General features: G+C 39.9%; 1 protein-coding gene across 9 annotated transcripts in view; it reads right to left on the reverse strand.

The window, feature by feature from the left end:
• LRRC4C (leucine rich repeat containing 4C) overlaps positions 1 to 22,840 on the reverse strand; it is a 1,846,189-nt gene that overhangs the window by 1,362,601 nt on the left and 460,748 nt on the right. For all 9 annotated transcript variants that reach the window (XR_014069609.1, XR_014069617.1, XR_014069614.1 and 6 more), the window contains one exon: positions 3,796 to 4,850. The gene's annotated coding sequence lies outside the window, so the exon portion shown is untranslated. The remainder of the gene's footprint in view (positions 1 to 3,795; positions 4,851 to 22,840) is intronic.

A 22,840-nucleotide genomic window follows, 5' to 3' on the forward strand; every position in this document is an offset into this window, starting at 1 on the left:
TTTCTCAAGGAAAAAAAAAGTTTAAGTTGAAAATATAATATGATGTCTCTATACCTCTATAAATAGACTATCCTCTCACGTAACCATGGTATAATTTTTCCAATCAGGATATTTATGGTGATTTAAAGTGTTATCTAATCTAGGACCTTATTCAGACTTCACCAATTAAATATCCTTTTTCCCGGATGACATCCAGCATCAGGCACTTGGTCTCCCTGTCCTGTGTCTTTCGTCTCCTTCAGACTCATAGAGTTTCTCTTTGTCCTTCATATTGTTTTGACTTTAACGTGTTTTTTTTTCTCTTTCAACGTTTTTTCTTGTGGCAGTTTTGAAGATTACAAGACAGTCATTTTGCAGACTCTCCCTCAATTTGGGTTTGTCTGACATTTCCCCATGATTAGATTCAGATTATACATTTTTGGCAGAAATCCTACACAAATGAGGTCATATTTGTCTAGGTGCCTCACTTAAAAGTACAAAATGATAAAAGCAAACACTAGTTTATCACAACACAGTCTATCCTTATGATATTTAGAAACATAAGCTGGTACCTGTCCCCTGATACAGCTCTTCAAACAAAATGATATATTATTTGCATAATCCAGACCCATCTTTTGCTGGAGACCAAGCAAAGATTCCTTTCAATCTGATGCAAGTTGGGCAGATGAAGTAAACTTTGATTTCTCTCTAGGATGATAATCAAGCTGTGCCATCCATCCCCAATTTGTGAGTTTAAACTTAATTTGCAGAGACTTCTAGTCAAGATTCATGGTGGTTCTACATGTGGTCTAGGTCAAGTCAAGGTCTAGGTCATAGTCAAGATAATGGTCTTCCCAGCTCTTCACATACGATTGTGAGAGCTGGACTGTACAAAAGGCAGAACACTCAAGAATCGATCACTTTCGAACTGTGGTGCTGGAGAAAACTCTTAAGAGTCCCTTGTACAACAAGGAGATCAAAACAATCAGTCTGAAGGAAAGTCAACCCTGAATACTCGTTCAAGGACTGATGCTCAAGCTGAAACTCCAGTATTTAGGTCATTTGATGCAAACAGCTGACTCTTTGGAAAAGTTCCTGATACTGGGAAAGATTGAGGGGATAAGGAGAAGAGGGTGTCAGAGGATGAGATGGCTAGATGGCATCACCAATGCAATGGATATGAACTTGGCAAACTTCAGGAGATAGCGAGGGACAGAAAGGCCTTGTGTGCTGCAGTCTATGGGGTCTCAAAGAGTTGGACATGCCTGGGTGACTGAACAACAGCAATAACACATGTGGTCTGTAAGGGAAAAACCACACACAAAACTGCATTCTACTTTATACTTGGTCCATTGCCTCCTTACACATTTTAAAGACTTATAATGGTGGCATTCACAACTTGATCTTCTTAGAGTTGCCTGTCTTTTTTATCTAGGACACAAAACCCTTAAATATCCCTTTCACCTGCTAGCCTTAAGGTTCTGATACACTAGTACTGAACAGAAGGATCATGGCTTATCATTTTTAAGCAGGTGATTTTAGTCTGATGCTAAAGTAACTACTGCTGCTATTTCCTACCACAGCATCACCTGAGATTATAAAATCTCCATCACAGGAAAGGTTTCCACTTCATTCTTAATTTGGATTTTGCCAAAAGGATCATCCTCAGCAGATTTTGTTAATGCTTCTGATATTAAACTCCTAGTGCCATTATCAGAATCAATATCTTTGCCATGTTTTCTTTATTGATACCTCACCCTTCCCTGGCTTCTAAAATTTATAGACTTGAATAACTTATGTTACTTTAATGGCTGCTAAAACAGTCTCAACAACTTTGTTCATGGTAGTAGGATAGAGATATGTTTTTAACACTCTTCTGTCTGTCCTCTGCCACTTGGGAAACGTCTGTTGGGATCCTCACATGGTAATCCTGTCCCTTTCCTTCTGTCCTAGCTAGAGCTGGAGAAATTGCTGGATATGAGGACTTTTGTTCTCTCTGCGTTTTATATTGCCTTCTGGCCCCTGTTTTAAAGTTATTTTTATTTTGGGGGGCTTATTTCATTATATTTTGTCCTGTTTTATCCTCTCTTTTGAAGAGATGGGATAACGATCATCTGGGGTCTCCTAAAAGGATTCATGTTTAAGCAAATATCATCCAAGCTCAGCATTCTGAGGTGGAGTAACTCAGACGGGAACTTACTTTTCCCTGTTGAAGAACCCAAACCTCATCGTGCTTTATCCTTGTCTGGCCTGGCTCCCCGAAGTATGTTTTATTTTTGAAGTTAATTTTTATTGGAATATAGTTGCTTTACAATGTTGTGTTAGTTTCTGCTGTATAGCAAAGTGAATCAGTTATATGTATATGCATCTATCCTCTCCTTTTAGGATTTCTTTCACATTTTGGTCACCACAGAGACTATATTTTATTCTTCTTCCTTTCCATGGAATCCTAACTCCATAAATTACTTCAACTTATTCCCTCAGGGCACAGAGAATATCTGTATCTTTTTCTTTGGTAGTTATGTCAATGTAGTGGTCATCTTCCAGAGCTTAAGATCATCTACAAGGAATCTTTCCAACTTTTTTTTTCGCCTCTATCTACAACTTGAAGAGGGACCTCTGAATGGTTTCTCTAGGACTCTTGGGAGGCTTGGGGGGGATGACATTTCAGTCTCTCACTGAGATAATCTTTTTTTGTGCTAGACTAATCTAAATCCTAGATATCCTTCCCATCTAATAACAATTAAAATGTCTGCCCTTTTCCAAGTTCCTCTGCTAAAAGCAGTTCAACCTGGGTACAACTCTTTTCCCTTTTGAATGCATCTAGCCTGACTCCCAGTATCTAATTTCCTGTATATATCTAATCTACTTGTCAATCTTTCTCAATGAAATTTCTCTTTCAGCTTAATCATGTCATGTGTCTTTATTTTTCTTTTATTACCTCATTGCTCTGATTCTTGTACTTAGAGTAAAAAAATATTTTTTCTAAGTAATAGAGTTCCTCCCGAGCAAAACTGGTTCTTTGGGAGAATATTCCAACTACAGGCTTTTCTGACCTTCTTTATTGACTTGTTAACCATTGAGGTTGAAATAAAAATATAGGAAGTTGCTTTTCTAGGTTATTAAAAAAAAATCTATAGCCTGTGTATAATAAGGGCACTCATTCCTTTTTATAAAAATTTTCCCCCTCCAGTAAATAAAAGCACAGTCACGGACTTCGATATTTTCAATAGTATTCAAAGACTATGTAATTAAACTATCTGGAGCCAATGTGGACCATTTGGTAAGGGTTTAAACCTTCAGCTGTGACAAAGCCCTTGAGGCAAAGAGCTTTGCCCCAGTCTAGCTCTTCCTGTTGGCTCTAAACGCTGTTCAAAATAACACAGAAAGGAACAGAGCTTGGAAGTTCAATCTAGTTTTGTCTACTATGCCCGGCAGGAACCACACACTCGGTTTTGTGGAAGCCAGCTGTCTCTGGAGTGTCACGTCCCACATTGCAGACACAGCTGAATCACCAAATAAAAGCAGCCAAATACTGTTTGAGATCCCCATAGCAAGACTCCAACCCAGGAGGCTAGATACTAAAATTCTACTAGTTTGAAATAACTTTCGACTAGTAATAAAAGCCTTGCTCTTCATCCCAAAATCAAGTTTGTTTGCTCAGGTAAAATCTGTTTCTGCTCAAGTCAACCAGCATTACCCACAACAGCTGAGCCTCCAAATGCCTACTGCTTCTCAGGAAGGCCCGAGAAGCCTGGTTTTCTATTAAATATTCTCTTTGCATCTGAAAAACTAGACACAAGGAGCAGCTCTTACCTGTCACAGTGGGTGGTCGTGGGTCATCATGCCCAAATCCCAAGTCTGAAGTCGCCATGTTCAGTTATATCAGCATCCTTAAATCTGTGCCAACTTGCTCCCGAAATGCCAGCGTTTCAAAACTGTAGGCTAAAGTCCAAGATTTTGGTAGGTTCAGGGAACCATGAAACAGTGCTCTCTTTTTCTCCTCCCGGGTCAGAATCGACTGAGAGCTAAGCACTCCAGGTAGAGTGATACAAAAATGCCAACACCGCCAGCTTAACTCCGGATACAGCTGAATGGAGATGTGCTTAGCTCTGTGGTTACAAGAGGCTTTTGAAAGTTCACCCCTGGATTGTTGAGCCCAACCTACCAAGTTCTGAGCATAGAAGGAAGCCTCAGGCCTTCTCAAAGAGCATACATACTCAAGTTCGTTTTCAAGAAGAACACGTCGGAAGGCCCGCAGATCCAGATGAAAAAGCCAGAGAAGGTTAAAGCAAGCTTGTTCCGTCCTCACTCTTAAACATACCAATTAGATAGATCACCTGTCTTCCTCTGGGGAAGAACTGAGGAGCTTGAGGGAGTAAGAAAAGCCGTAAATATTCTAACAATTTTCTCTCCCAGAGCATGAGGTAGAAAAATCTCTTCCATGTATGGAAATGTAGATCTTGGGAAATACACATTTTTGCCTCCAACAGACATTTCACGACGCTTGTAACAGTAAAATAGAGGAAAACGTTAGCAGGGAATGATTTTTCCTCACTCTTGACGTTTCCATGGGGAAGGCCTTCCAATAGGGCACCGCCACTGATTCTTTTCTTATTTTCCCCACCTGAGGATTGTTCATCTGTTATAAGATTCAGCTGTGCTTGAAGAGTCTTTCCTCTCTCTCTCCTCTCTGAGTATTCACAGTCCTTTTCCATTCCTCTGTGGAAGGGCCTGCAGTTTGGAGTAAGTTGTATATTTGCAGGTACACGTGGCTGCACCTGAATCACATTCTCCAACAGCTTCAAAAGTCATAAAGCTGATATTTTCATCTCCATCTGCAGCATCCTGTGTTTGCCTCTCAACTGCCTCTGAACGTAAGTGAAAAGAGGGGATATTGTTTATCAGGTTTCCTTAGCCCCAATAAGAATGGAGAGAAAATATGCAATAGTGCTTAGCATGAGACAAGCAGTTAATAAATCTAAGTTTTCTTGCCTTTGAAGCTAAAACGTCTATCATACAGATTCAAAGGCCATTTTTCCCCAGACACCCCACCCCTTACCTTGCATATGACTTAAAGACTACTCAACTGGATAAAATTCAAGTTCTTCTCCACTCCTTCTATTATATTTTACTTCATTGGGCTAAAATAACACATCAATTATCTCTGGCAAAATCCTTGAGTGTTCTTTTTCATATCTCTCTATTCATTTCCATACTCTGGGCCCTTGTCAACTCTCACCACTCTAAACGGGCCTTGCTGAAAAAGGTTAGGAATAATCAGGCAGTACGGTGCAGTTAATTTCTGTGAGCCCAAAGACAGCTAATGGGACCACAGAAGCTCTGAGGGGAGTGGTTCTTTGTTGTAAAATGGGTCAGATTTGTTTTCCATTATGAGTCTGCATTGTGCAAGTCGGCCCTATTGTATTTCTCTATTCTGTTCAGAAAGCTCCTCTCACTCCTGCTGTGATGAAACAGGAATGTCTGTTTTCCCTGAAAACAGCCTGGCTTCTCAGCCTAGAGATAGAACACAATGCACATCCCAATTGCAGTTGTCCCAATTTGCAGCTTCCATCCCTCTCTGGACAATCCCCAGGGCCATTCTTGAATAACCGCCTTCACATATAAGAAGAGTTATTGTATGGCAAACCTACTTCTGAAGAGGGCTGAACAAGAGGAAATAGCTTGAAATTATACCAACTCTATGCAGGCTGAACATTAGTAAGAACTCTCAAATAATAAAGCTCCTGTTGAACATGGATAAAGGTTATAATAGTATAAGATTATCCAGGTCATCCTTAGGAATACATTGACAGAAAGTCACTATGTAGAAAGCTGTAGGCCTGAACCGGGTAACTAGCTGGCCTAGGTGCCACTGTTTCCCAGTTCCATCACCAAGACAGACTTCACTAATTGATCTTGGAACTCCCATTGAGCCCAGACATGGCCATAGAATTACTCTCAATATTGTGTTTCAATAGGCTATTATTGATAGATCAAAGTAGGCACATGAGATAAAAATGTTGCCATTACTATTTTAGGCATGCAAAGAAGTCTCTGAAGTCTCAGATATCAATACTGGCTTTCAAGTTTTCATTTTCAAACATGCTTTCCTTTGACATAGCAAAGTGTGTTTGTGAAAATCCATTGTCCTTTTAATATATTATATTGTAAGGAAACTGGACTAATAATGATGAAGTTTCTGAAGATGGTGAGCCCAAAGATCTCTAGACTAATCCTGCCACATATTATATGGCAGATGGAGTGAAAACAAAACAAAACAAAACAGCATAGCTACTTAAAGAAAGATACCCTCAGGAGATGGAAAAATCACTATATAATGCATTAAAATATTCTTATGTGCTGTTCTTTTAAGTATTTAGTAAAAAAGTGCTGCAACCATTTTAAAAGGAGGTGTTAGATAAAAATGCAAACCAATAAACACGAGGTAACTTCAAGCAGACATATACCAATCATTAATTTTCATGGTTGAGAAGTCACCATGAATTTAAGAAAACTTAACAGAGAAAATGTAAAATCCACCAATGTAATTTTCATATATTTTTAATTTTATATTAGAGTATATCCAATTAACAGTATTGTGATAGTTTAAGGTGAACAGTAAAGCGACTCAATCACACATACACATATATCCATTCTCCCTCAAACTCCCCTTCCATCCAGGCTGCCACGTAACATTGAGCAGAGTTCCCTGGGCTATTCAATAGGACCTCGGTGGTTATCCATGTTAAATACAGCAGCGTGTACATCTCCATCCCGAGAGATGCTCCAGTCTGGATAGATAGAGACTGCCCCAGCAGGGATATTGGGATTGTTTCATTTTGTGACTCTCCATTTCATTCTCTTCCAAAGTAATCACAGTATAAACAGGATTCATGACATAATATAACTCAGCAATAGTCACAGGATAGCTCACTTCCTCATTCCTGTCAGGATCCTGGGAATATAAGCCACAGGAATGCAGAAGTCCTAATTAATCAGAAAACATAAATATTTTTGTATGTGGAATACCTGGGACAAAAAGGTACACACAATGGCCACTTTTCATGTTGTAATTGCCCAGCTTTGAAGCTGAAAGTGAAGTCACTCAATCATGTTCGACTCTTTGCAACCCCAAGAACTGTAGCCTGCCACGTTCCTCTGTCCATGGGATTTTCGAGGCAAGAATACGGGAGTGGGTTGCCATTTCCTTCTCGAGGGGATATTCCCAACCCAGGGATTGAACCCGGGTCTCCCAGCACTGCAGGCAGACTCTTTACTGTCTGAGCCACCAGGAAAGCCCATTGCCTTAAAGCTGAAGCAGTTATGAAAAAGAATACTGAAAGAAGAAAAAAATATTTGTTGTGCTCTTATGGTATAGGTTAGAGAAATAGACCAGAGACAGCCCACGTCTGAGTTACATAAACTTAAGCATTACATTGTTTTACATGTTACCCTGTGTTTTAGTATTCATTACATAAACATCCTCAAGGAAACATATGTAGCTCTACGTAGTTTTCTACTTATAGCATCACATATCGTAAGTAATACAACCTTGGGGTCAAAAAGACATGGTTTTGAGTCTCACTTCTGTAGTGTATTTGGTGTGTGACTTTGGGAAAGTTAAACTTGGTGTATGCTACTTTGAAATCTTTTATGACCACAAAAAAAAAAAAAAACTTTCTCCGATGGCTCAGAGGGTAAAGAATCCACCTGCAATGCAGGGAACACAGGAGACGCGTCTTTGATCCCTGGGTCAGGAATATCCCCTGGAGAAAGAAAGAACAACCCACTGCAATATTTTTGCCTGGGAAATCCCATGGACAGAGGAGCCTGGTGAGCTACAGTCCAAAGGGTCACACAAAGAGTCGGACATGACTGAGCAACTAAGCACCCATGACAATTCTACTTAACACTCTTATGAAGTTATTAAGTGGAGTGTCTGACCTAGAGTAGCGATTTAGCAAAATTATTGCCACTGCTTTATCATAAACAAACAAACTCAAATCAAGCAGACTGACTTAAATTTCATTAGTAGTTTATTTCCCTGAGAAACCTAGGAGGGATCATGCCAATGGGTTGCTGCCCAAAACTCCCAAGTTTTACCTGGTGAAAACCCCTGGGGCCTAAGGTCTCCTTAAAGGCATCCTGGTATCTTTTGGGCTGACCTTTGAGACAGCAGTTAGGAATTTATCTGCCAGTATCTTTTTAGGTCATAAGTAGTACAGCACAGCGAATGGGAGACAGATTGCCTGAGTTCAAACACCAGCTCTGTCTCTTGCTAGGTGTCTACCCTTGGACACGTTTCTTCACTACTCGATACCGCTGTTTCTTTCATCTGTAAATCGGAAATAATGATAAGTCTCTACCTAATAGGGTTGTCCAGAGGATTAAGTGATTTAGTGAATGAAAGTACTTAAACATTCTCTGATATACAGTTGTGTGTGTGTGTGACACTATATGTTGTTGTTGCTGTTTAGTTGCTAAGCTGTGTCCAACTCCTCTGCGACCTCATGGACTGTAGCCCACCAGGCTCCTCTGTTCATGGGATTTTCTGGGCAAGAATACTGGAGTGGGTTGCCATTTCCTTCTCCAGGGGATTTTCCCAACCCAGGGATTGAACCCTTGCTTCCTGGAAGGTGGGTTCTTTACCACTGAGCCAACAAGGAAGCCTGATATTGTATAAATGCCAGATGCTAATGTTATGTCTACCAGGCTTGCTCATCTGATGCCCATAAAATCCATTCATGGTAAATGCATTCCATTCCTTACAACACAGTGTATGCTGTTCAACTCCTTAGCAATGGATTTACTCAGCAGATTAGGATATGTAAAGGGTTAAGTTCCCTGACATTTATTTCCTCTGAATAGGAGTACCCATACTAAGAGGCAGACACAACATTTTTTCCCACTCCAAAGAGGAGGCTGAATTTCAGTGTATTAGAAAAAAGGAAAAATTGTAAAGAAAAAAAAAAAAAAAGAAGAAGAAAGGGAAAATAATCCTGGCAAATGGACCTGAAATGAAAATTCTGTCTTATTTAACAATACTATTCACAAGTACAAAGATGTAGCCTTTTTTCCATTGCCTGGCCCCTGTTCTCTTTCTGCCTCTTCATTCAATTATGAAGAGCCCATTTCCAAGTAGCCCTACATATAAAAGGAATGTTTTTCTGATTAAATATTGAACATTAAGATGGTCGGGCCTATGTACAAACAAGGGAGGCCTGAGTCAGTGGGAAACCTCGGCGACAAGGAAGGGTCCCAAGGAGGCTATCCATCCCAGAAAAGTGACAAAGACATTTATAAAACTGTCTGCAGCTTATAAATCAGATTGAGAGCCCAACGAAATTACTGTATATTGGATATATAAATATATATAATCACGTATACACAATAATGATTCATGGCACTGAGGGACGCAGAAAAGCTAAGTTTCAGGCATAAATAATTCTGAGTTTCTCAGACATGCTTTTGCCAGGAGACAGGGAGCGAGGATGGAGCTCACTGCTCTTTGGTCAAACAAGCATAAAATAAATGAGCAGAACCTGAGAATTTCAGGTGCTAGACTATGCAAAATGACGACCTGGCGCTAAAAAGCACCCTAATTAGCAAACTTGACCGATAAATCTCTGTAATAGCCCCTAGGAGGCAGATTGTGGCATTATCCCATTTTATGGATGAGGACTCTATAAAATGTAGGCTTGTGAGTCTGCCCAAGGCTAGAGGAAAATTTGATTTGGTTCTCCTTGTGGGGCTTAAGCAGTGGAGCTGTAGTAGAAAGTAGGGTGGACTTGGAGCCCATTTAGGTTCTGGACTTGGTCAAATATCTTACTTCAGCCTTAATATCCTCAGTTTTTAACTTAAAATTGGATTTAATATTTTAGTTATGCCTTTAGAGAGCACTTCGATGGAGAAAAGAGTGCATGTGTGAATGCTAAGTCGCTTCAGTCGTGTCTGACTCTTTGGTACCGCATGGACTGTAGCCCGCTAGGCTCCTCAGTCCATGAGGATTCTCCAGGCAAGGATACTGGAGTGGGTTGTCATGTCCTCCTCCAGGGGATCTTCTGGACTCAGGGGTCAAACATAAAGAGATGTCTCCTGAATTGGCAGGTGGGTTCTTTACCACTAGCGCCACCTGGGAAGTCATATAATTGAGGGATGACTCATTGGAAAAGACCCTCATCCTGGGAAAGATTGAGGGCAGGGGGAGAAGGGAGCAGCAGAGGATAAGATAGTTGGATGGCATCACCAACTCAATGGACATCAGTTTGAGCAAACTCTGGGAGACAGTGAAGGACAGGGAAGCCTGGCATGGTGTAGTCCATGGGGTCGCAAACAGTTGGACACGACTGAACAACAAATGTCTAAAACTGTAGCTAGCTTTTCCCATGGTCATTTCAGTTCCCTGTTTCCTACGTTATACCTGTATCCCCTCACCTCCCTTACCTGCCATTCTGGCTACTTTCAGCTCCTTCCCCCAACCTACTGTGCCTGGGCTATTAAAGGGTTCTAGAGATCTATTAAGACCTTCAGAGGCCCACAGAAATGATGTATTCAATGAGCAAATACTTATGTTCTCTGCTGTGTGGTACAGAAAGGTTATAGCAACAAAGTGAACATCGATTGATTAACTGACTCATTCATTCATTTAGGGCAACAATTATTTACTGAATGCTCACTATTTGCTAGGCACTTTCTGGGCACTGAAGATGCAACAGTGAACAAAGCAGACACAGAATCACTATTCATGGAGCTATGTTCTAGTGGAGTAGACAGAAACTATACAGATAAAGATGTAGAATATATAATGTGTTACACTGCAAAAGGGCTAATGAGAATCAACAAAGTAGAAAAGGAAGATATGCAGTCATGAGGGGATGGCTAAAATTTTAGATAAGTTAGCCAAGGGCAACCTCAAGAAAAAGATAACATCTAAATCAAAGACCTAAGGGTGAACAGCTATTTTGTACTGCTCTCTTTGGGTTTCCCAGGTGGCATTAGTGGTAAAGAACCTGCCTGCCAATGCAGGAAACATAAGTGATGTGGGTTTGATCCCTCGGTCAGGAAGATCCCCTGGAGGAGGGCATGGCAACCCACTCCCGTATTCTTGCCTGGAGAATCCCACGGACAGAGGAGCCCGGTGGGCTACAGTCCACAGGGTCGCAGAGAGTCAGACACGACTGAAGCTACTTAGCATGCACACACTGTGTTCTTTATACAAACAACCCTGTGAAGTCAGTGTGTTTTCCCAATTTACAGATGAGGAAGCTGAGTCGGTTAAATCTAGGATTGCCAGATTTATCAAGTCACAATACAGAACTCCCAGTTAAATTTAAATTTCAGACAGGTAAATTCCATGCAACATTTTGGATTCATAAACTAAAACAGTGTTGTTTATCTGAAGTTTCTGGCCTGGTAAATGACTGTGAATTGCCTAAAGAGATTCTCACTAGTACTAATACTAATATGAAATACTTATGTAGCATTTACTATATATATTTACTACATTTTCTACATTAACATATTTAATATTCACATATTCACATTAATTCTTTGAAGTAAGTACTATTTTTGTTTCCAACTTAAGAATGAAAAAAAAAAAAAGCACAGAGTAGTTAACCTGTAATTATGAATCCAGAAACTGAGTTTGGGATTGAAAAACGATTTTCTCACTTTCCTAAGATCTAATATTAATGATAGAGTATTGTTTTGGAAAAGATTTTTATTCTTTTTACATTGTTTCTTAACTTATGTACCAGCTAAAGAGAATTTTGTATTTTATGTTTATTTTGTGCAATTGAGCAGTTACCAATTATTGAGCTATTATATTCCTAGATTCCTTATATCCTTATCTTTAGTCCTTTAAAAAAATATTTTGTAAAAAATATTATTTTTCTCCGTTCAGGAGGTGGCTGAGCTCAGCTGGGAAGTTTTGTTTGAGGTTTTTAGTGTAGTTGCAGTTGATGACAACTGAAGCGATTATCTTATGGCCTCTTCATTCACGTCTGGCACCTGGACTGAATGGCAAGAACTGTTGGATTATGGTCAGGCATCTCTCTCCATCTGGCTTCTAACTATGACTAGCTTGAGCTTCCTTACAACCTGGCAGTCTAGAAGAAACCAATTGCTTTAAAGAGAGTCTGACTTCCCTCAGAGCTAGCATTCCGAGCACAGAATCTATATTTACAAAAATAGAGGAAGATGGTTAAAATACTTGCCCTAGATAAGAAGGAATTTGAACTTGAATTCATCTTACCCAAAAGCTGATCATCTTCTTATTCTTCCATGCTAAAGCCTCAAGCTAGTGACAGAGGAATTTATTCTACAGATAAATTTCCCATATATCTTATTTAAATGTATATATAAATATATATCAAGTTTTCATATGAATATGCAAGATTTTTAACATGTCTTTAATTACAGCACAACATGCTATAACACATTACATTTTTTAACAAAATTCAAAATGCAACTCACTTATTAGGAGGAAACAGACTTTGTCTATAAACCAACCTCAATCACGAAGCATTCCTGCCAGATTCTTCTTTTGTCTTTCTATTACAGTGTTTATCTCTAGATAAAAACTCAACAGAAGAATTCACATGTAGCAACTTTTTCAAGGAGAGTATTAGCTGACAAAGAAGGAAAAATATTTTTGATTCTCACTTTACAATCTCAGCTAACTCTCCTTTGAATAAAGATCCCTAAGTAGAATATCCTCCTTGATCCTTTACAACAGGAGAATTTTAGTGAAAAATAAAAAGGCAACCTTTTTAGTTACTTTCTTGCCTGGATTCTAATTCTCCTTCATTTAAAATTTGTTTAGGCATTTGCAAGGTATGGCTAGAAATATAAAATAATTTGCATTCAAAATCCATCTTAAAAATAGAATTTAAAAGCTTTTTAAACTTGCAGGATCTGTCCTTGTGGCCATGGAACCCTGAGTCCTTGTGGATGCTGTTAAGTATCCAGGAGGTAGGGACCAAAAGCACAGAGGTGTAGATGAGAAGTTGTAAGAGGGCTCAGACAGCAGCAGAACAGATGCAGTTCAAACAGACACGAAGAGGCACATGGGCTCAAACTGGAGTCTTTGAACAACCTACCTAATAGGTAACATTATTTCACCCTGTGGGAAATTTATAATCACTGAAGTCTTTGAGTGGGGAAATGTCCTCATTTTTTCCTTATTTTTATGATTTAGAATAACTGAATCACCTGTTTAAGGATGGATTGGACAGGTAAGTCACAAGATCTCTTTTGGTGTTAGTTTTCCTTACTGTAAGGTAAGAGAAATCACCCTTTCTCTTGGTGTGATTTGTATATATGTGAACCATGGCCTCTTTTTCAAAAAATTATGTATTTCTTTATTTTTGGCTGTGCTGGGTCTTTATTGCTGTTTGTGGGCTTTCTCTAGTTGTGACCAGCGGGGGCTACTCTCGAGGTGTGGTGTGCAGGCCTCTCATTGCTGTGGCTTCTCTTGTTGCAGAGCACAGGCTCTACAGCACACAGGCTTCCACTGTTGTGGCTCACGGACTGAGCTGCCTCAGAGCATGTGCTATCTTCCCAGAGCAGGGATCGAACCCATGGCAGGCCGATCCATACCCACTGGACCACCAGGTAAGTGCACATGACCTCTTTTTAAATGCCCTACATTCTCTGTGTCATCTCCAAAACCAAACTTTCATATGATTAAGTATTCAAATGGCTCCTTTCCTAAAGAATCACAGGCACGAGTCAATGGTGTGATATGATTAAGCACGTTTCACTGGATGTTTTACTTCATGCTTTTTCTTAATGCAAGATAAATTTTTTTTATTTTGAATCAAAGTTGAATAAAAATTGAATATTTGAAAGATTCAGTAGGTTCTTTCCATCTTTCTCAATCAAGAAAGTGTAAGCAACAATCAAAACAGACTTAAACAATAGCAAGGAACATTCTTTATTTCAGTAGGGACATTTTGAAATTCATATTCCATGTGTAAGATGCTCACTGAAGTACTCAATTAAACAGGAGTTATAATTTCCCAGGTGCTTCATTTCTGGGAACACCTCCTTTTCTGCAAGATATCCTAGTCCTCCGTTGGCACTAAATAGAGCTTGATTCATGTTTTAACTCTTCAAAATGCCAAGTCAAGTATTCTAGCAAGTAAGAGTAGAATGAGTACTCCCAGGTAGACAATCTCACATTTTGGGTTGCTGTCTATGAAATCAAATAACTTCAGATAACTAGGGGATGCAGACACCATGTTTAAAAAACAGTCTAATTACAAAATAGGAAAATGTATACAAAGAGACTGTTCTTGAAAAGGAAGATGCCAAATAAGCACACAAGATGATTTCAACATCATTCGCCGTTAGAGGAATGCAGGTTAAAATCACAGTGAGATATTGATGCACACCTTTAGGAATGACTAACATTTTTTAAAAGTAGTGACAACACACAATGTTGGCAAAGCTATGGGTGAAAACAAAGTGTTAGTTGCTCAGTCGTGTCAGACTCTAGTGAGTCCATGAACTGTAGCCTGCCAGGCTCCATTCTTCATGGAATTCTCCTGGGTAGCCAGGCCCTTCCCCGGGGGATCTTCCTGACCCAGGGATTGAACCTGGATCTCCTGCACTGTAGATGGATTCTTTACTGTCTGAGCCACCAGGGAAGCCCTGAGGCTATGAATAAACATTGTATATTGTTGATGGGAATGTGACATGGTGCAGCCACTTTGAAAAACAGCTTTACAGTTTCCTTAAAAACTAAACATGTAGTTACCTTATGACCAAGCAATCCTATTCTTGAACATTTATCCCAGACACACAATAAACTATATTCACACAAAAACTTATGCATGAATGTTCACAGCAGTTTATCCATAATTGTCAAAAACCAGAAAGAGATGCTCTTTAACAGATGGTTAAACAAACATTGGTATATCCTTACCATGGAATAAAATCCAACAATAAAACAGAACAAATTCTTGATATACCCAACCACCTAGGTGAATCTCAAGAGAATTATTGAGTGAAAGATGTTAATCCCAGTTCGCATGCTGCAAAGTTCCACTTAGATAACATTCTTGAAATGATGAAGTTGCAGAAATGGAGAACAGGTTAGTAGTTGCCCTTGATTACACATGGTGAAGAGAGGGAGTAGGAAATGAGCGTAACTATTAAAATGCATCTCCTCATGGTGATGGAAATGGTATCTGTGTCAATAACCTGGATGTGATACTATATCAATTTTACAAATGCAATCACTGGGGGAGACAGAGTAAAGAGCACATGGGATTTCTATGTATTACTTCTTACATGTGAATCTGCAATTTTCTCAGAATTAAAAGGTACATCTCTTGGTGGGCCCTCTTGTATTTCTACAGCGTCTCTTTCTTTGGATTACAATAACTGTTCTTTCCCTTGGTCCCTTCAGGCCTGCACCTGGTAACAATTTCATGTTGTTACTAGTCTTGGACATTCTATGCCTTTCTTTGTTGATCTCCTTTAACTTTGCCCCAACCTTTGTTAATAGTATGTTTTAAAAAGCATTATTCTATCTGTTGCTACCAAAATCTGAAGGATATTTATGTGAATTCACTTTTCATCTGACTTGACCTTGTGCTCCCAGGTGATGCTCTAAGTGAATGAGTTGTGGAGGGGTTGAAATTGCATATAAGTAAACGTCAGGGGCATCTGCTGAGCACGTCCTATGTATCGAGCACAAGGTCAATGATTTTGCATGAATCATTTCATCAATGATCTTTCTTGCCATGTCATGATTTTTTCTGCCATTATATTGTAACACTTCTTTAAAAAAAAAAAACAACACAACTTTTTATTGGAGTATAGCCAGTTAACAATATTGTGATAGTTTCAGGTGGACCACAAAGGGGTCAACCATACATATACACATTGTATCTTCCCTGAACGCCCCTCCCATCCAGGCTGCCATATAACATTGAGCAGAATTCTCTGTGCTATACAGTAGGTCCTTGTTGATTATCCATTTTAAATAGAGCAGTGTGAACCTGTGACTACCAGGGCAAAGGATTGGGGGAAGGGACAATTAGGGAGTTTGGGATTGACATGTACACTGAAACATTTCTAAAGGCATGGATTCTAGTCTAGCTATGCCCCACATCCTTATGAGAATAATTTCCTTCACCTTTTAATCTTTAACATGGATGTTTCATGACCAATACGTAAGGAGTTCATCCAAACTCAAGAGCACTTTTCCTTTTTAGTCATTTTTTTCTTTTTTTCTGTTTCAGAAGTCAGTGTTAGCATCCCCACCTCTTTTATGATGCACCAGGAAAGAAAGCATGCGTGAAACACAATGTGCTGGACTAGATGTCCAGGGAGGCTGGCACCAACCCTGTCTCTCAATGTGACACTAGAAAAGATAGTTAAAACTGCTGACATTCAATTTCCTCACCTAACAATGGTGAGTAAAAACATAAGATCCTATTCTCATATATTATGTTTCTATGAAAGAACATATTTCTTCCTTTTTTAATTTCATTTTTTTTTTTTACAATTTTTCTACACTTTTGTTCTAGGGACACACTTCTTAATTAATTTTTGTTCTATGTAGACAATCATTTTTCACCAAAATGTCTTTGTCAGACTCAGAGAAGTAAACATATATAAATCTCTATCAAGTTCTCATTTCATTTGCAATTTGTGTTTGCACATGGGTATAAACAAAATACAGGACTTGACATTTTTTATTCATATAATTTCTGAAAAAAATTCTTACCATCACTGTTATGTATTTTTCAATTGATTTCTCTGAATTAGAATTTTTTTTTTTTTTTTAAAAGAGAGCCCTGAGTAGCAATGCTGTTTCTGTTGTTTGACATCCCACCAGGGGTCCATTTGGCTCATCTTCCATTTCGAAAGTGTTGCCCCATCAACCTGGAGCATTTATTAATACTTCTGTCCATCCCATCCCACCTCAAAAGACAAATACTTTCTGTTTACAGGAGCTGCTTTATGTTCTTTACGTATTGTGACAACCTGTTTAAGAGAACCCATGTCCTGTGTAGGAGTATTTTGCTCTCGGCTTTAAAAGGCTTGTACTCAGCCTGTCAGAGGAAGGAAACCCAAGCTCATTTTCACTGAATACACACTGCAGCGACATTACTCTGATATGAACCAGAGCTTGAAAATGGAGAAACAATTGTTGTTGCTAATCAGACACAAATTTCATGTAGAGACAATTGCTTTCTTTTTCCTGCACAAATAATATACTCACTCATTAAATTCAGTCACACTCTCAACACAATTTGATCAGAAGACATTCTTAGCCCAAGATGCCTCAGAAATGCTGGCTTATGTTACACAAGAACACACTTCCTATCTACTTCTCTCTGAAGCAAGAGAGAGATGAAAGAAACAAAGTAGCTACTATTCACAAAGCTTGCAGTAATAGCTGAAACTTATTGAACATTTATTATGTACCAGGTATTGTGATAGGTGTTTGCTTTATTTCTTTTTTCCTCCTAGAACAAGCTTAAGAATTGTATACTGTGAGGGCAGTGTCATTGATAATGTTAAACAACTGATGCAAGCTCACACTGGTAAAAATAGCAGTAGAGTCCTTTTAGATGGGAAAGGCTATATACTCTCTCTACATATCAGATAGCTTACAATAAAGGTACAAATTGCCTGCTCATCATCCATTTAATCATGCATGTACTTTATAGATATTTATTGAATACTTAATATGCACCAAGCATTATTCTGGGAATTGGGATATAACACTGAAAAAAAAAAAAAGTCTACTCTTATGATGCCTTCTTTATAGAGAGGAAGATAAAGAGTGAATAATCCACATCCATGTAACTTCAAAAATAAAATACATAGCATATTAGAAAGTGATACAGGCTATAAGGGATGAAAGAAGCAGAGGAAACAGGTGGGGTGTATGTAGTGGGTGAAAGCTGGACACAATTTTAAACTGAGTGATCAGGATGTGACAAATTGTAAAGGTAACATTTAAACACATATTTGAAGAAGACAAGGGAGTTTGATAGGTAGAAATTGGAGGAAGAATACTTGGAAGAAGGGGGGAGCAACTCATGCAAAGACAATGAGGCAGGAGGGCGGCTTGTATGTTTGAAGCAGGTAGGTCTGGAGGAGAATGGGTGATCAGATGAATAGTTGGAGCTGAGCTTGGAGAAGACACATAGGCTAACAGAAGGCACTGGGCTTTTACTACGCCTAAGATGGGAGCCATTGAAAAGTCTGGAACAATGAAAAGACATTATCTGACTTTGAAAAAGAATCACTATGGGTGCTATATTGAGAACTGAATATATTGGAGCGAAATGAACATAGAAAGATATGTGAGAATGCTCATCCAGGGTGATAACAAGTGGTAAAAGGCTGGGTATAGTGTGAAGGTGGGACAAATTGGATTTTCACTGAGATCTGATGTGTGAGAGTGAAATCCAGGATCGTCCAAGATTTTTGGTCTCAAAAAATTGAAGGCTAAAACTTTCATAACACATTGATAAAGCCTGCAGATGGAACGGGATTCCCTCATGGCTCAAACGGCATAGGGGAGTTTGGGGGAGAATGGATACATGTTTATGTATGGCTGAGTCCCTTTGCTGTTCACCTAAAACTGTCACGACATTGTTAATTGGCTATGAGTGCTCAGTTGCTTCTTTGTGATCCTATGGACTGTAGCCCACGAGGCTCCTCTGTCCATAGGATTCTCCAGGCAAGAATACTGGAGATAGCCATATAGGTTCCCATGCCCTCCTCCAGGGGATCTTCTTGACTCAGAGAGTGAACCTGGGTCTCCTGTGTCTCAGGCATTGCAGGCAGATTCTTTACCGCTGAGCCTCTGTAGAAGCCTGTCAATCGGCTATACTCCAGTTCAGTTCAGTCGCTCAGTCTTGTCCAACTCTTTGCAGCCCCGTGGACTGCAGCACACCAGGCTTCCCTGTCCATCACCAACTCCTGGAGCTTACTCAAACTCATGTCCATTGAGTTGGTGATGCCATCCAACCATCTCATCCTCTGTCGTCCCCTTCTCCTCCTGCCCTCAATCTTTCCCAGCATCAGCGTCTTTTCAAATGAGTCAGTTCTTTGAACCAGGTGGCCAAAGTATTGGAGTTTCAGCTATCGGCTATACTCCAATACAAAGTAAAAAGTGAAAAAAAAAAAAAAAAGAATTTGGATTCGAAGTTCAGTTCTGAACACATGAAGATGTCAGTTGTACATCCAATTGGTGGTGTGGCACAGGCATTTGTACCTATCAGCCTGGAGTTCAGGATCTTGGTCTTCAGGTGTAAATCTGGTAGATGGTGGTACGAGCAGGGAGACCAGATCATCAAGAGGGTGAGTGTAGATGGAGAAAATAGGACCAAGGAAAACTGTAAGAGGTCCAAGAAAAGACAAAGGATCAACAAGAGAAGGCTGAGAAGGACTGTTGAGTGAGATAAGATGAAAGTGAAGAAAACAATGTCCTAAAAGCCAAATAGTGAGAGTGTGTCCAAAAGTACGGAGTGATGGCCCTGGGCAAGTGTTACTTAACGCTAAGGTGATTTACCCTGGTGGCTCAAATGACAAAGAATTCGCCTGCAATGCGGGAGACCTGGGTTTAATCCCTGGGTTGGGAAGATCCCCTGGAGAAGGAAATGGCAACCCACTCCAGTATTCTTGCCCGGAGAATCCCCATGGACAGAGGAGCCGGGCAGGCTACAATCCATGGGGTTGCAAAGAGTTGGACATGACTGAGCAATGACTAAGCACTATTTATATTAATGTAAAGCTCTAAGAATTAAGATGAGTCATGCTGAAAAAGCAACATTCAAATGGGATCTAAAATTATTTCCATACCAAGAGAAGTAGCCCAAAGATTGGTTAGTAAGAACACTAGTGAGGGATAGTGAGTAGACGATATAATGTGATGACATGAGATATCAGTCTGGGGCTTTTAGGGAAAGATCTGGAAACCTAAGTAGGGCAGGAAGATAAATGTCCCACCACCCTGACTAGTGGTTTAAGAGTGACAGGAGAGAAGAGAGCCACATTTTAGTGGATGTTTAGGGATGACTGATCTCAGAGTGCATGCAGGTTTCCTTCAGAGCAAGAAGATACAGGAACATCCACAGAACAATCTGAGGACACAAGGACTTCTGCCGATGACAGACGTTCAAGAAGGCACGTTGGAAAGGTTTTTGAAATTGGAAGTCATCAAGTAATGGAGAATGTGCAAAGTTTATGAAGATTTAAAATATGAGAGATAAAGAAAGACTGGGACTTCTTTCTAGTTATTCTGAGAGCCCATAATTCCTCTTTCCCCCTGATATGTAAACTGGGGTAGAGGGAATCATATATTCATAATGTTTAAAACGGGTTAAGCTCATAATTCCAAAGAGAAGCTTTTTATGCACTGTTCACAGTGCTAATAAACCCAAGATTTGGGGAGTATGCAAGTTTTTCTCCCCACCCCCCCACCTCCAATCCAGATTACTGAGAGGGTAGTGGTGGGGCGAGGGCTAAGGATTGGAAATTCTCCCTCTGAAAACAGAAAGGAATCTACAGATATCTCTGTGAGCAAGGAAAGGGTGTGTGTGTGTCCTGTGTCTGTGTGTCTCGTTTGTGTGTGCATTCACTAAGAATGGAAAACCAGAGGATATGTTCCCCAAAGACGATTACTGTATTTCCCAGGTGATGAGGAATTGTGTGAAAGGAGAGACTTTCTCCCAACAAGACTAAAAGCTAACATTTTTTAGCCTTCTAGCCCAAAGTAGCTGATAATAATGAATCTTCCTCCTACCCCTATGCCTGCCTCTGGTACTCCACAGAGCCTCCCAGGATGCACGGAATACAGAGAGCAATGGCTTATCTTCCTGTAAAACTCTCTTTATTTTTCCTTCTCACTCAGAAAGGGTGTGAGAGAATGGCCTTCAAGCATGTTCACTACTCATTTCCTCTGTGCAATAATCTGTCAGTTACCAAATCATTACCCCATGCTAAATATCAAAATAATATTTTTAATTTCATACTTTAATATATCGGAGACTTTATTCACAGACATCTGATCCCTTTATCTGACCCTTATTAATATTAATACATATATTACCTTTAACCCATTGTCAATTTTCTTCACAAGAACACCAAAGGATTGCCTCTACTTTCTCCATTTGTGTCCAACTGCTGCTCTTTCACCCTCTTTCATAATCCCTGTGGACACTCAGTCCTTTTTCATCCCTTGACTATCACTAGAATATTCTCTAAACTTCTGTAACTTGATTTCGCCATACAACAACCTTAATAATTGTCTGAATTCTCTTACACAATAACCTCCCCCACCCCCATCCCTGCCCTTCCTGGAAGCCTATGTTAATGCATGAGGCAGTACAAAGTTCTTCTAGAATTCTGGCCTCTTAAAAGACAGTAGCCAATGGTGGGTACTTACAACTCACAGAATCAGTGCAGTGGAGAAAGTGCTTGTCTTGAGTTCCCAAGATGTGAATATGAAACCCAAACTTCTTTGGGTTCAAAAGGAGAGGGGTGGTGGGATGTAAGCAGTACTGTACAAATTTTAACATGTTGTATAAAAGTTAAATCATCTTTTCTTTTCGAGTCAGAAGCTGTAATATATAGAGAAGCAGCCCACTTAACCTCCCACAATTTCTACCCAGCTGCCAATACTGAAATGCTTCTTGTCCTTTACGTCCTTACCTTTGGCAAGTTGCTAATTTTTCAAAGGCTCATTTCTCTCAACTGTAAAGCTGATTAGTATAAACACAACGTGTGTGTGTGAGAGAGAGGACGGGAGACAGAGAGAGTTAAACACGCATGTCATTTGCATGTCACTCACTCAGGTAAGCAGGGGACCAGGAGCTCTGTCCAGGCTGGATTTCAAGGTGCCTTGCTAAGCATGGACATGTGTAAGTTGGTAAGTATCTGTGAATGTCTGAAGGTCATGGACCAGAACAGGATTCCAAGTTTGGGATGAAAGAAGGCCCAGAATACAAGGTTTAGTTTAAACACAGATAAGTATCAAAGACTAATAATTGGATTCAGAGGAAAGGGCTGGCCCTACAAAATAGATTTGATGAAATAAATAGATTCAGGGAGCAAACCAAGAAACAATGCTGGAAAGCACAAACGGGATTATAAATACACTTAAAGTAAAAGTGGGAGGGATGTTAGGCTTGTTTAGCCAAGAAGGAGAAAGGCACCCCATGCTGAGTCCAGTTACACAAGGATTCCTGATCTAACCAGATGTGGCCCAGACACTTTCACACCCACAAAAGGATACTTGTCACAAGTGTAGAAACACCAGATCCTTTTGATGACTGGTGAGGAATAACAAGCCTGCCTTCCTAGCCCTAGGAGAGAAACAAAATGATCTTTTTCCATCATTTGGAATAATGTGAAAACTGACTTAAAAGATTTTTCTTTTAAACATTACCACTGGTGTGATATAAATACATATGGTGTTTCATGGCACAGTCGAAATGCGAAAGGATGTTGCTGAGAATGCTCGTTTTCTGAAACGCGCTCTGCAGAAAGCTGTCACTCATGTGGCAAAGGAGAATTCCAGGCAGCTTTCCGAAGCAGGACTCCTGGTGGGTCTCTCTGTGCCATTGATCTAGTGTCCTCAGTTCTCCTGTGGTTGAGTGAAGCCCAAAGGAAGTGACAGGACCAGAAGCAGCGAAAGGCTTCGATTTAATGGTTTTCCTCTTTTTCAGAATCGTCACAAGTGTACCCAGGTCCAAGGTGTTCATAGATACGCATTTCCTCAGCCCACGCAGGGCTGAGGGGAGCCAGGGGCAGCCTCATCTGGTTTTCTCAGCGTGCCTGACAAAAAGCACCCTTATTTTGGGGGGGGGGGCCATGAGATGAA

The sequence above is a fragment of the Giraffa tippelskirchi genome, chromosome 11, assembly GCF_054371585.1.
Source record: "Giraffa tippelskirchi isolate mGirTip1 chromosome 11, T2T-mGirTip1v1.2.pri, whole genome shotgun sequence".
In the NCBI taxonomy this organism is placed as follows: domain Eukaryota; kingdom Metazoa; phylum Chordata; class Mammalia; order Artiodactyla; family Giraffidae; genus Giraffa; species Giraffa tippelskirchi.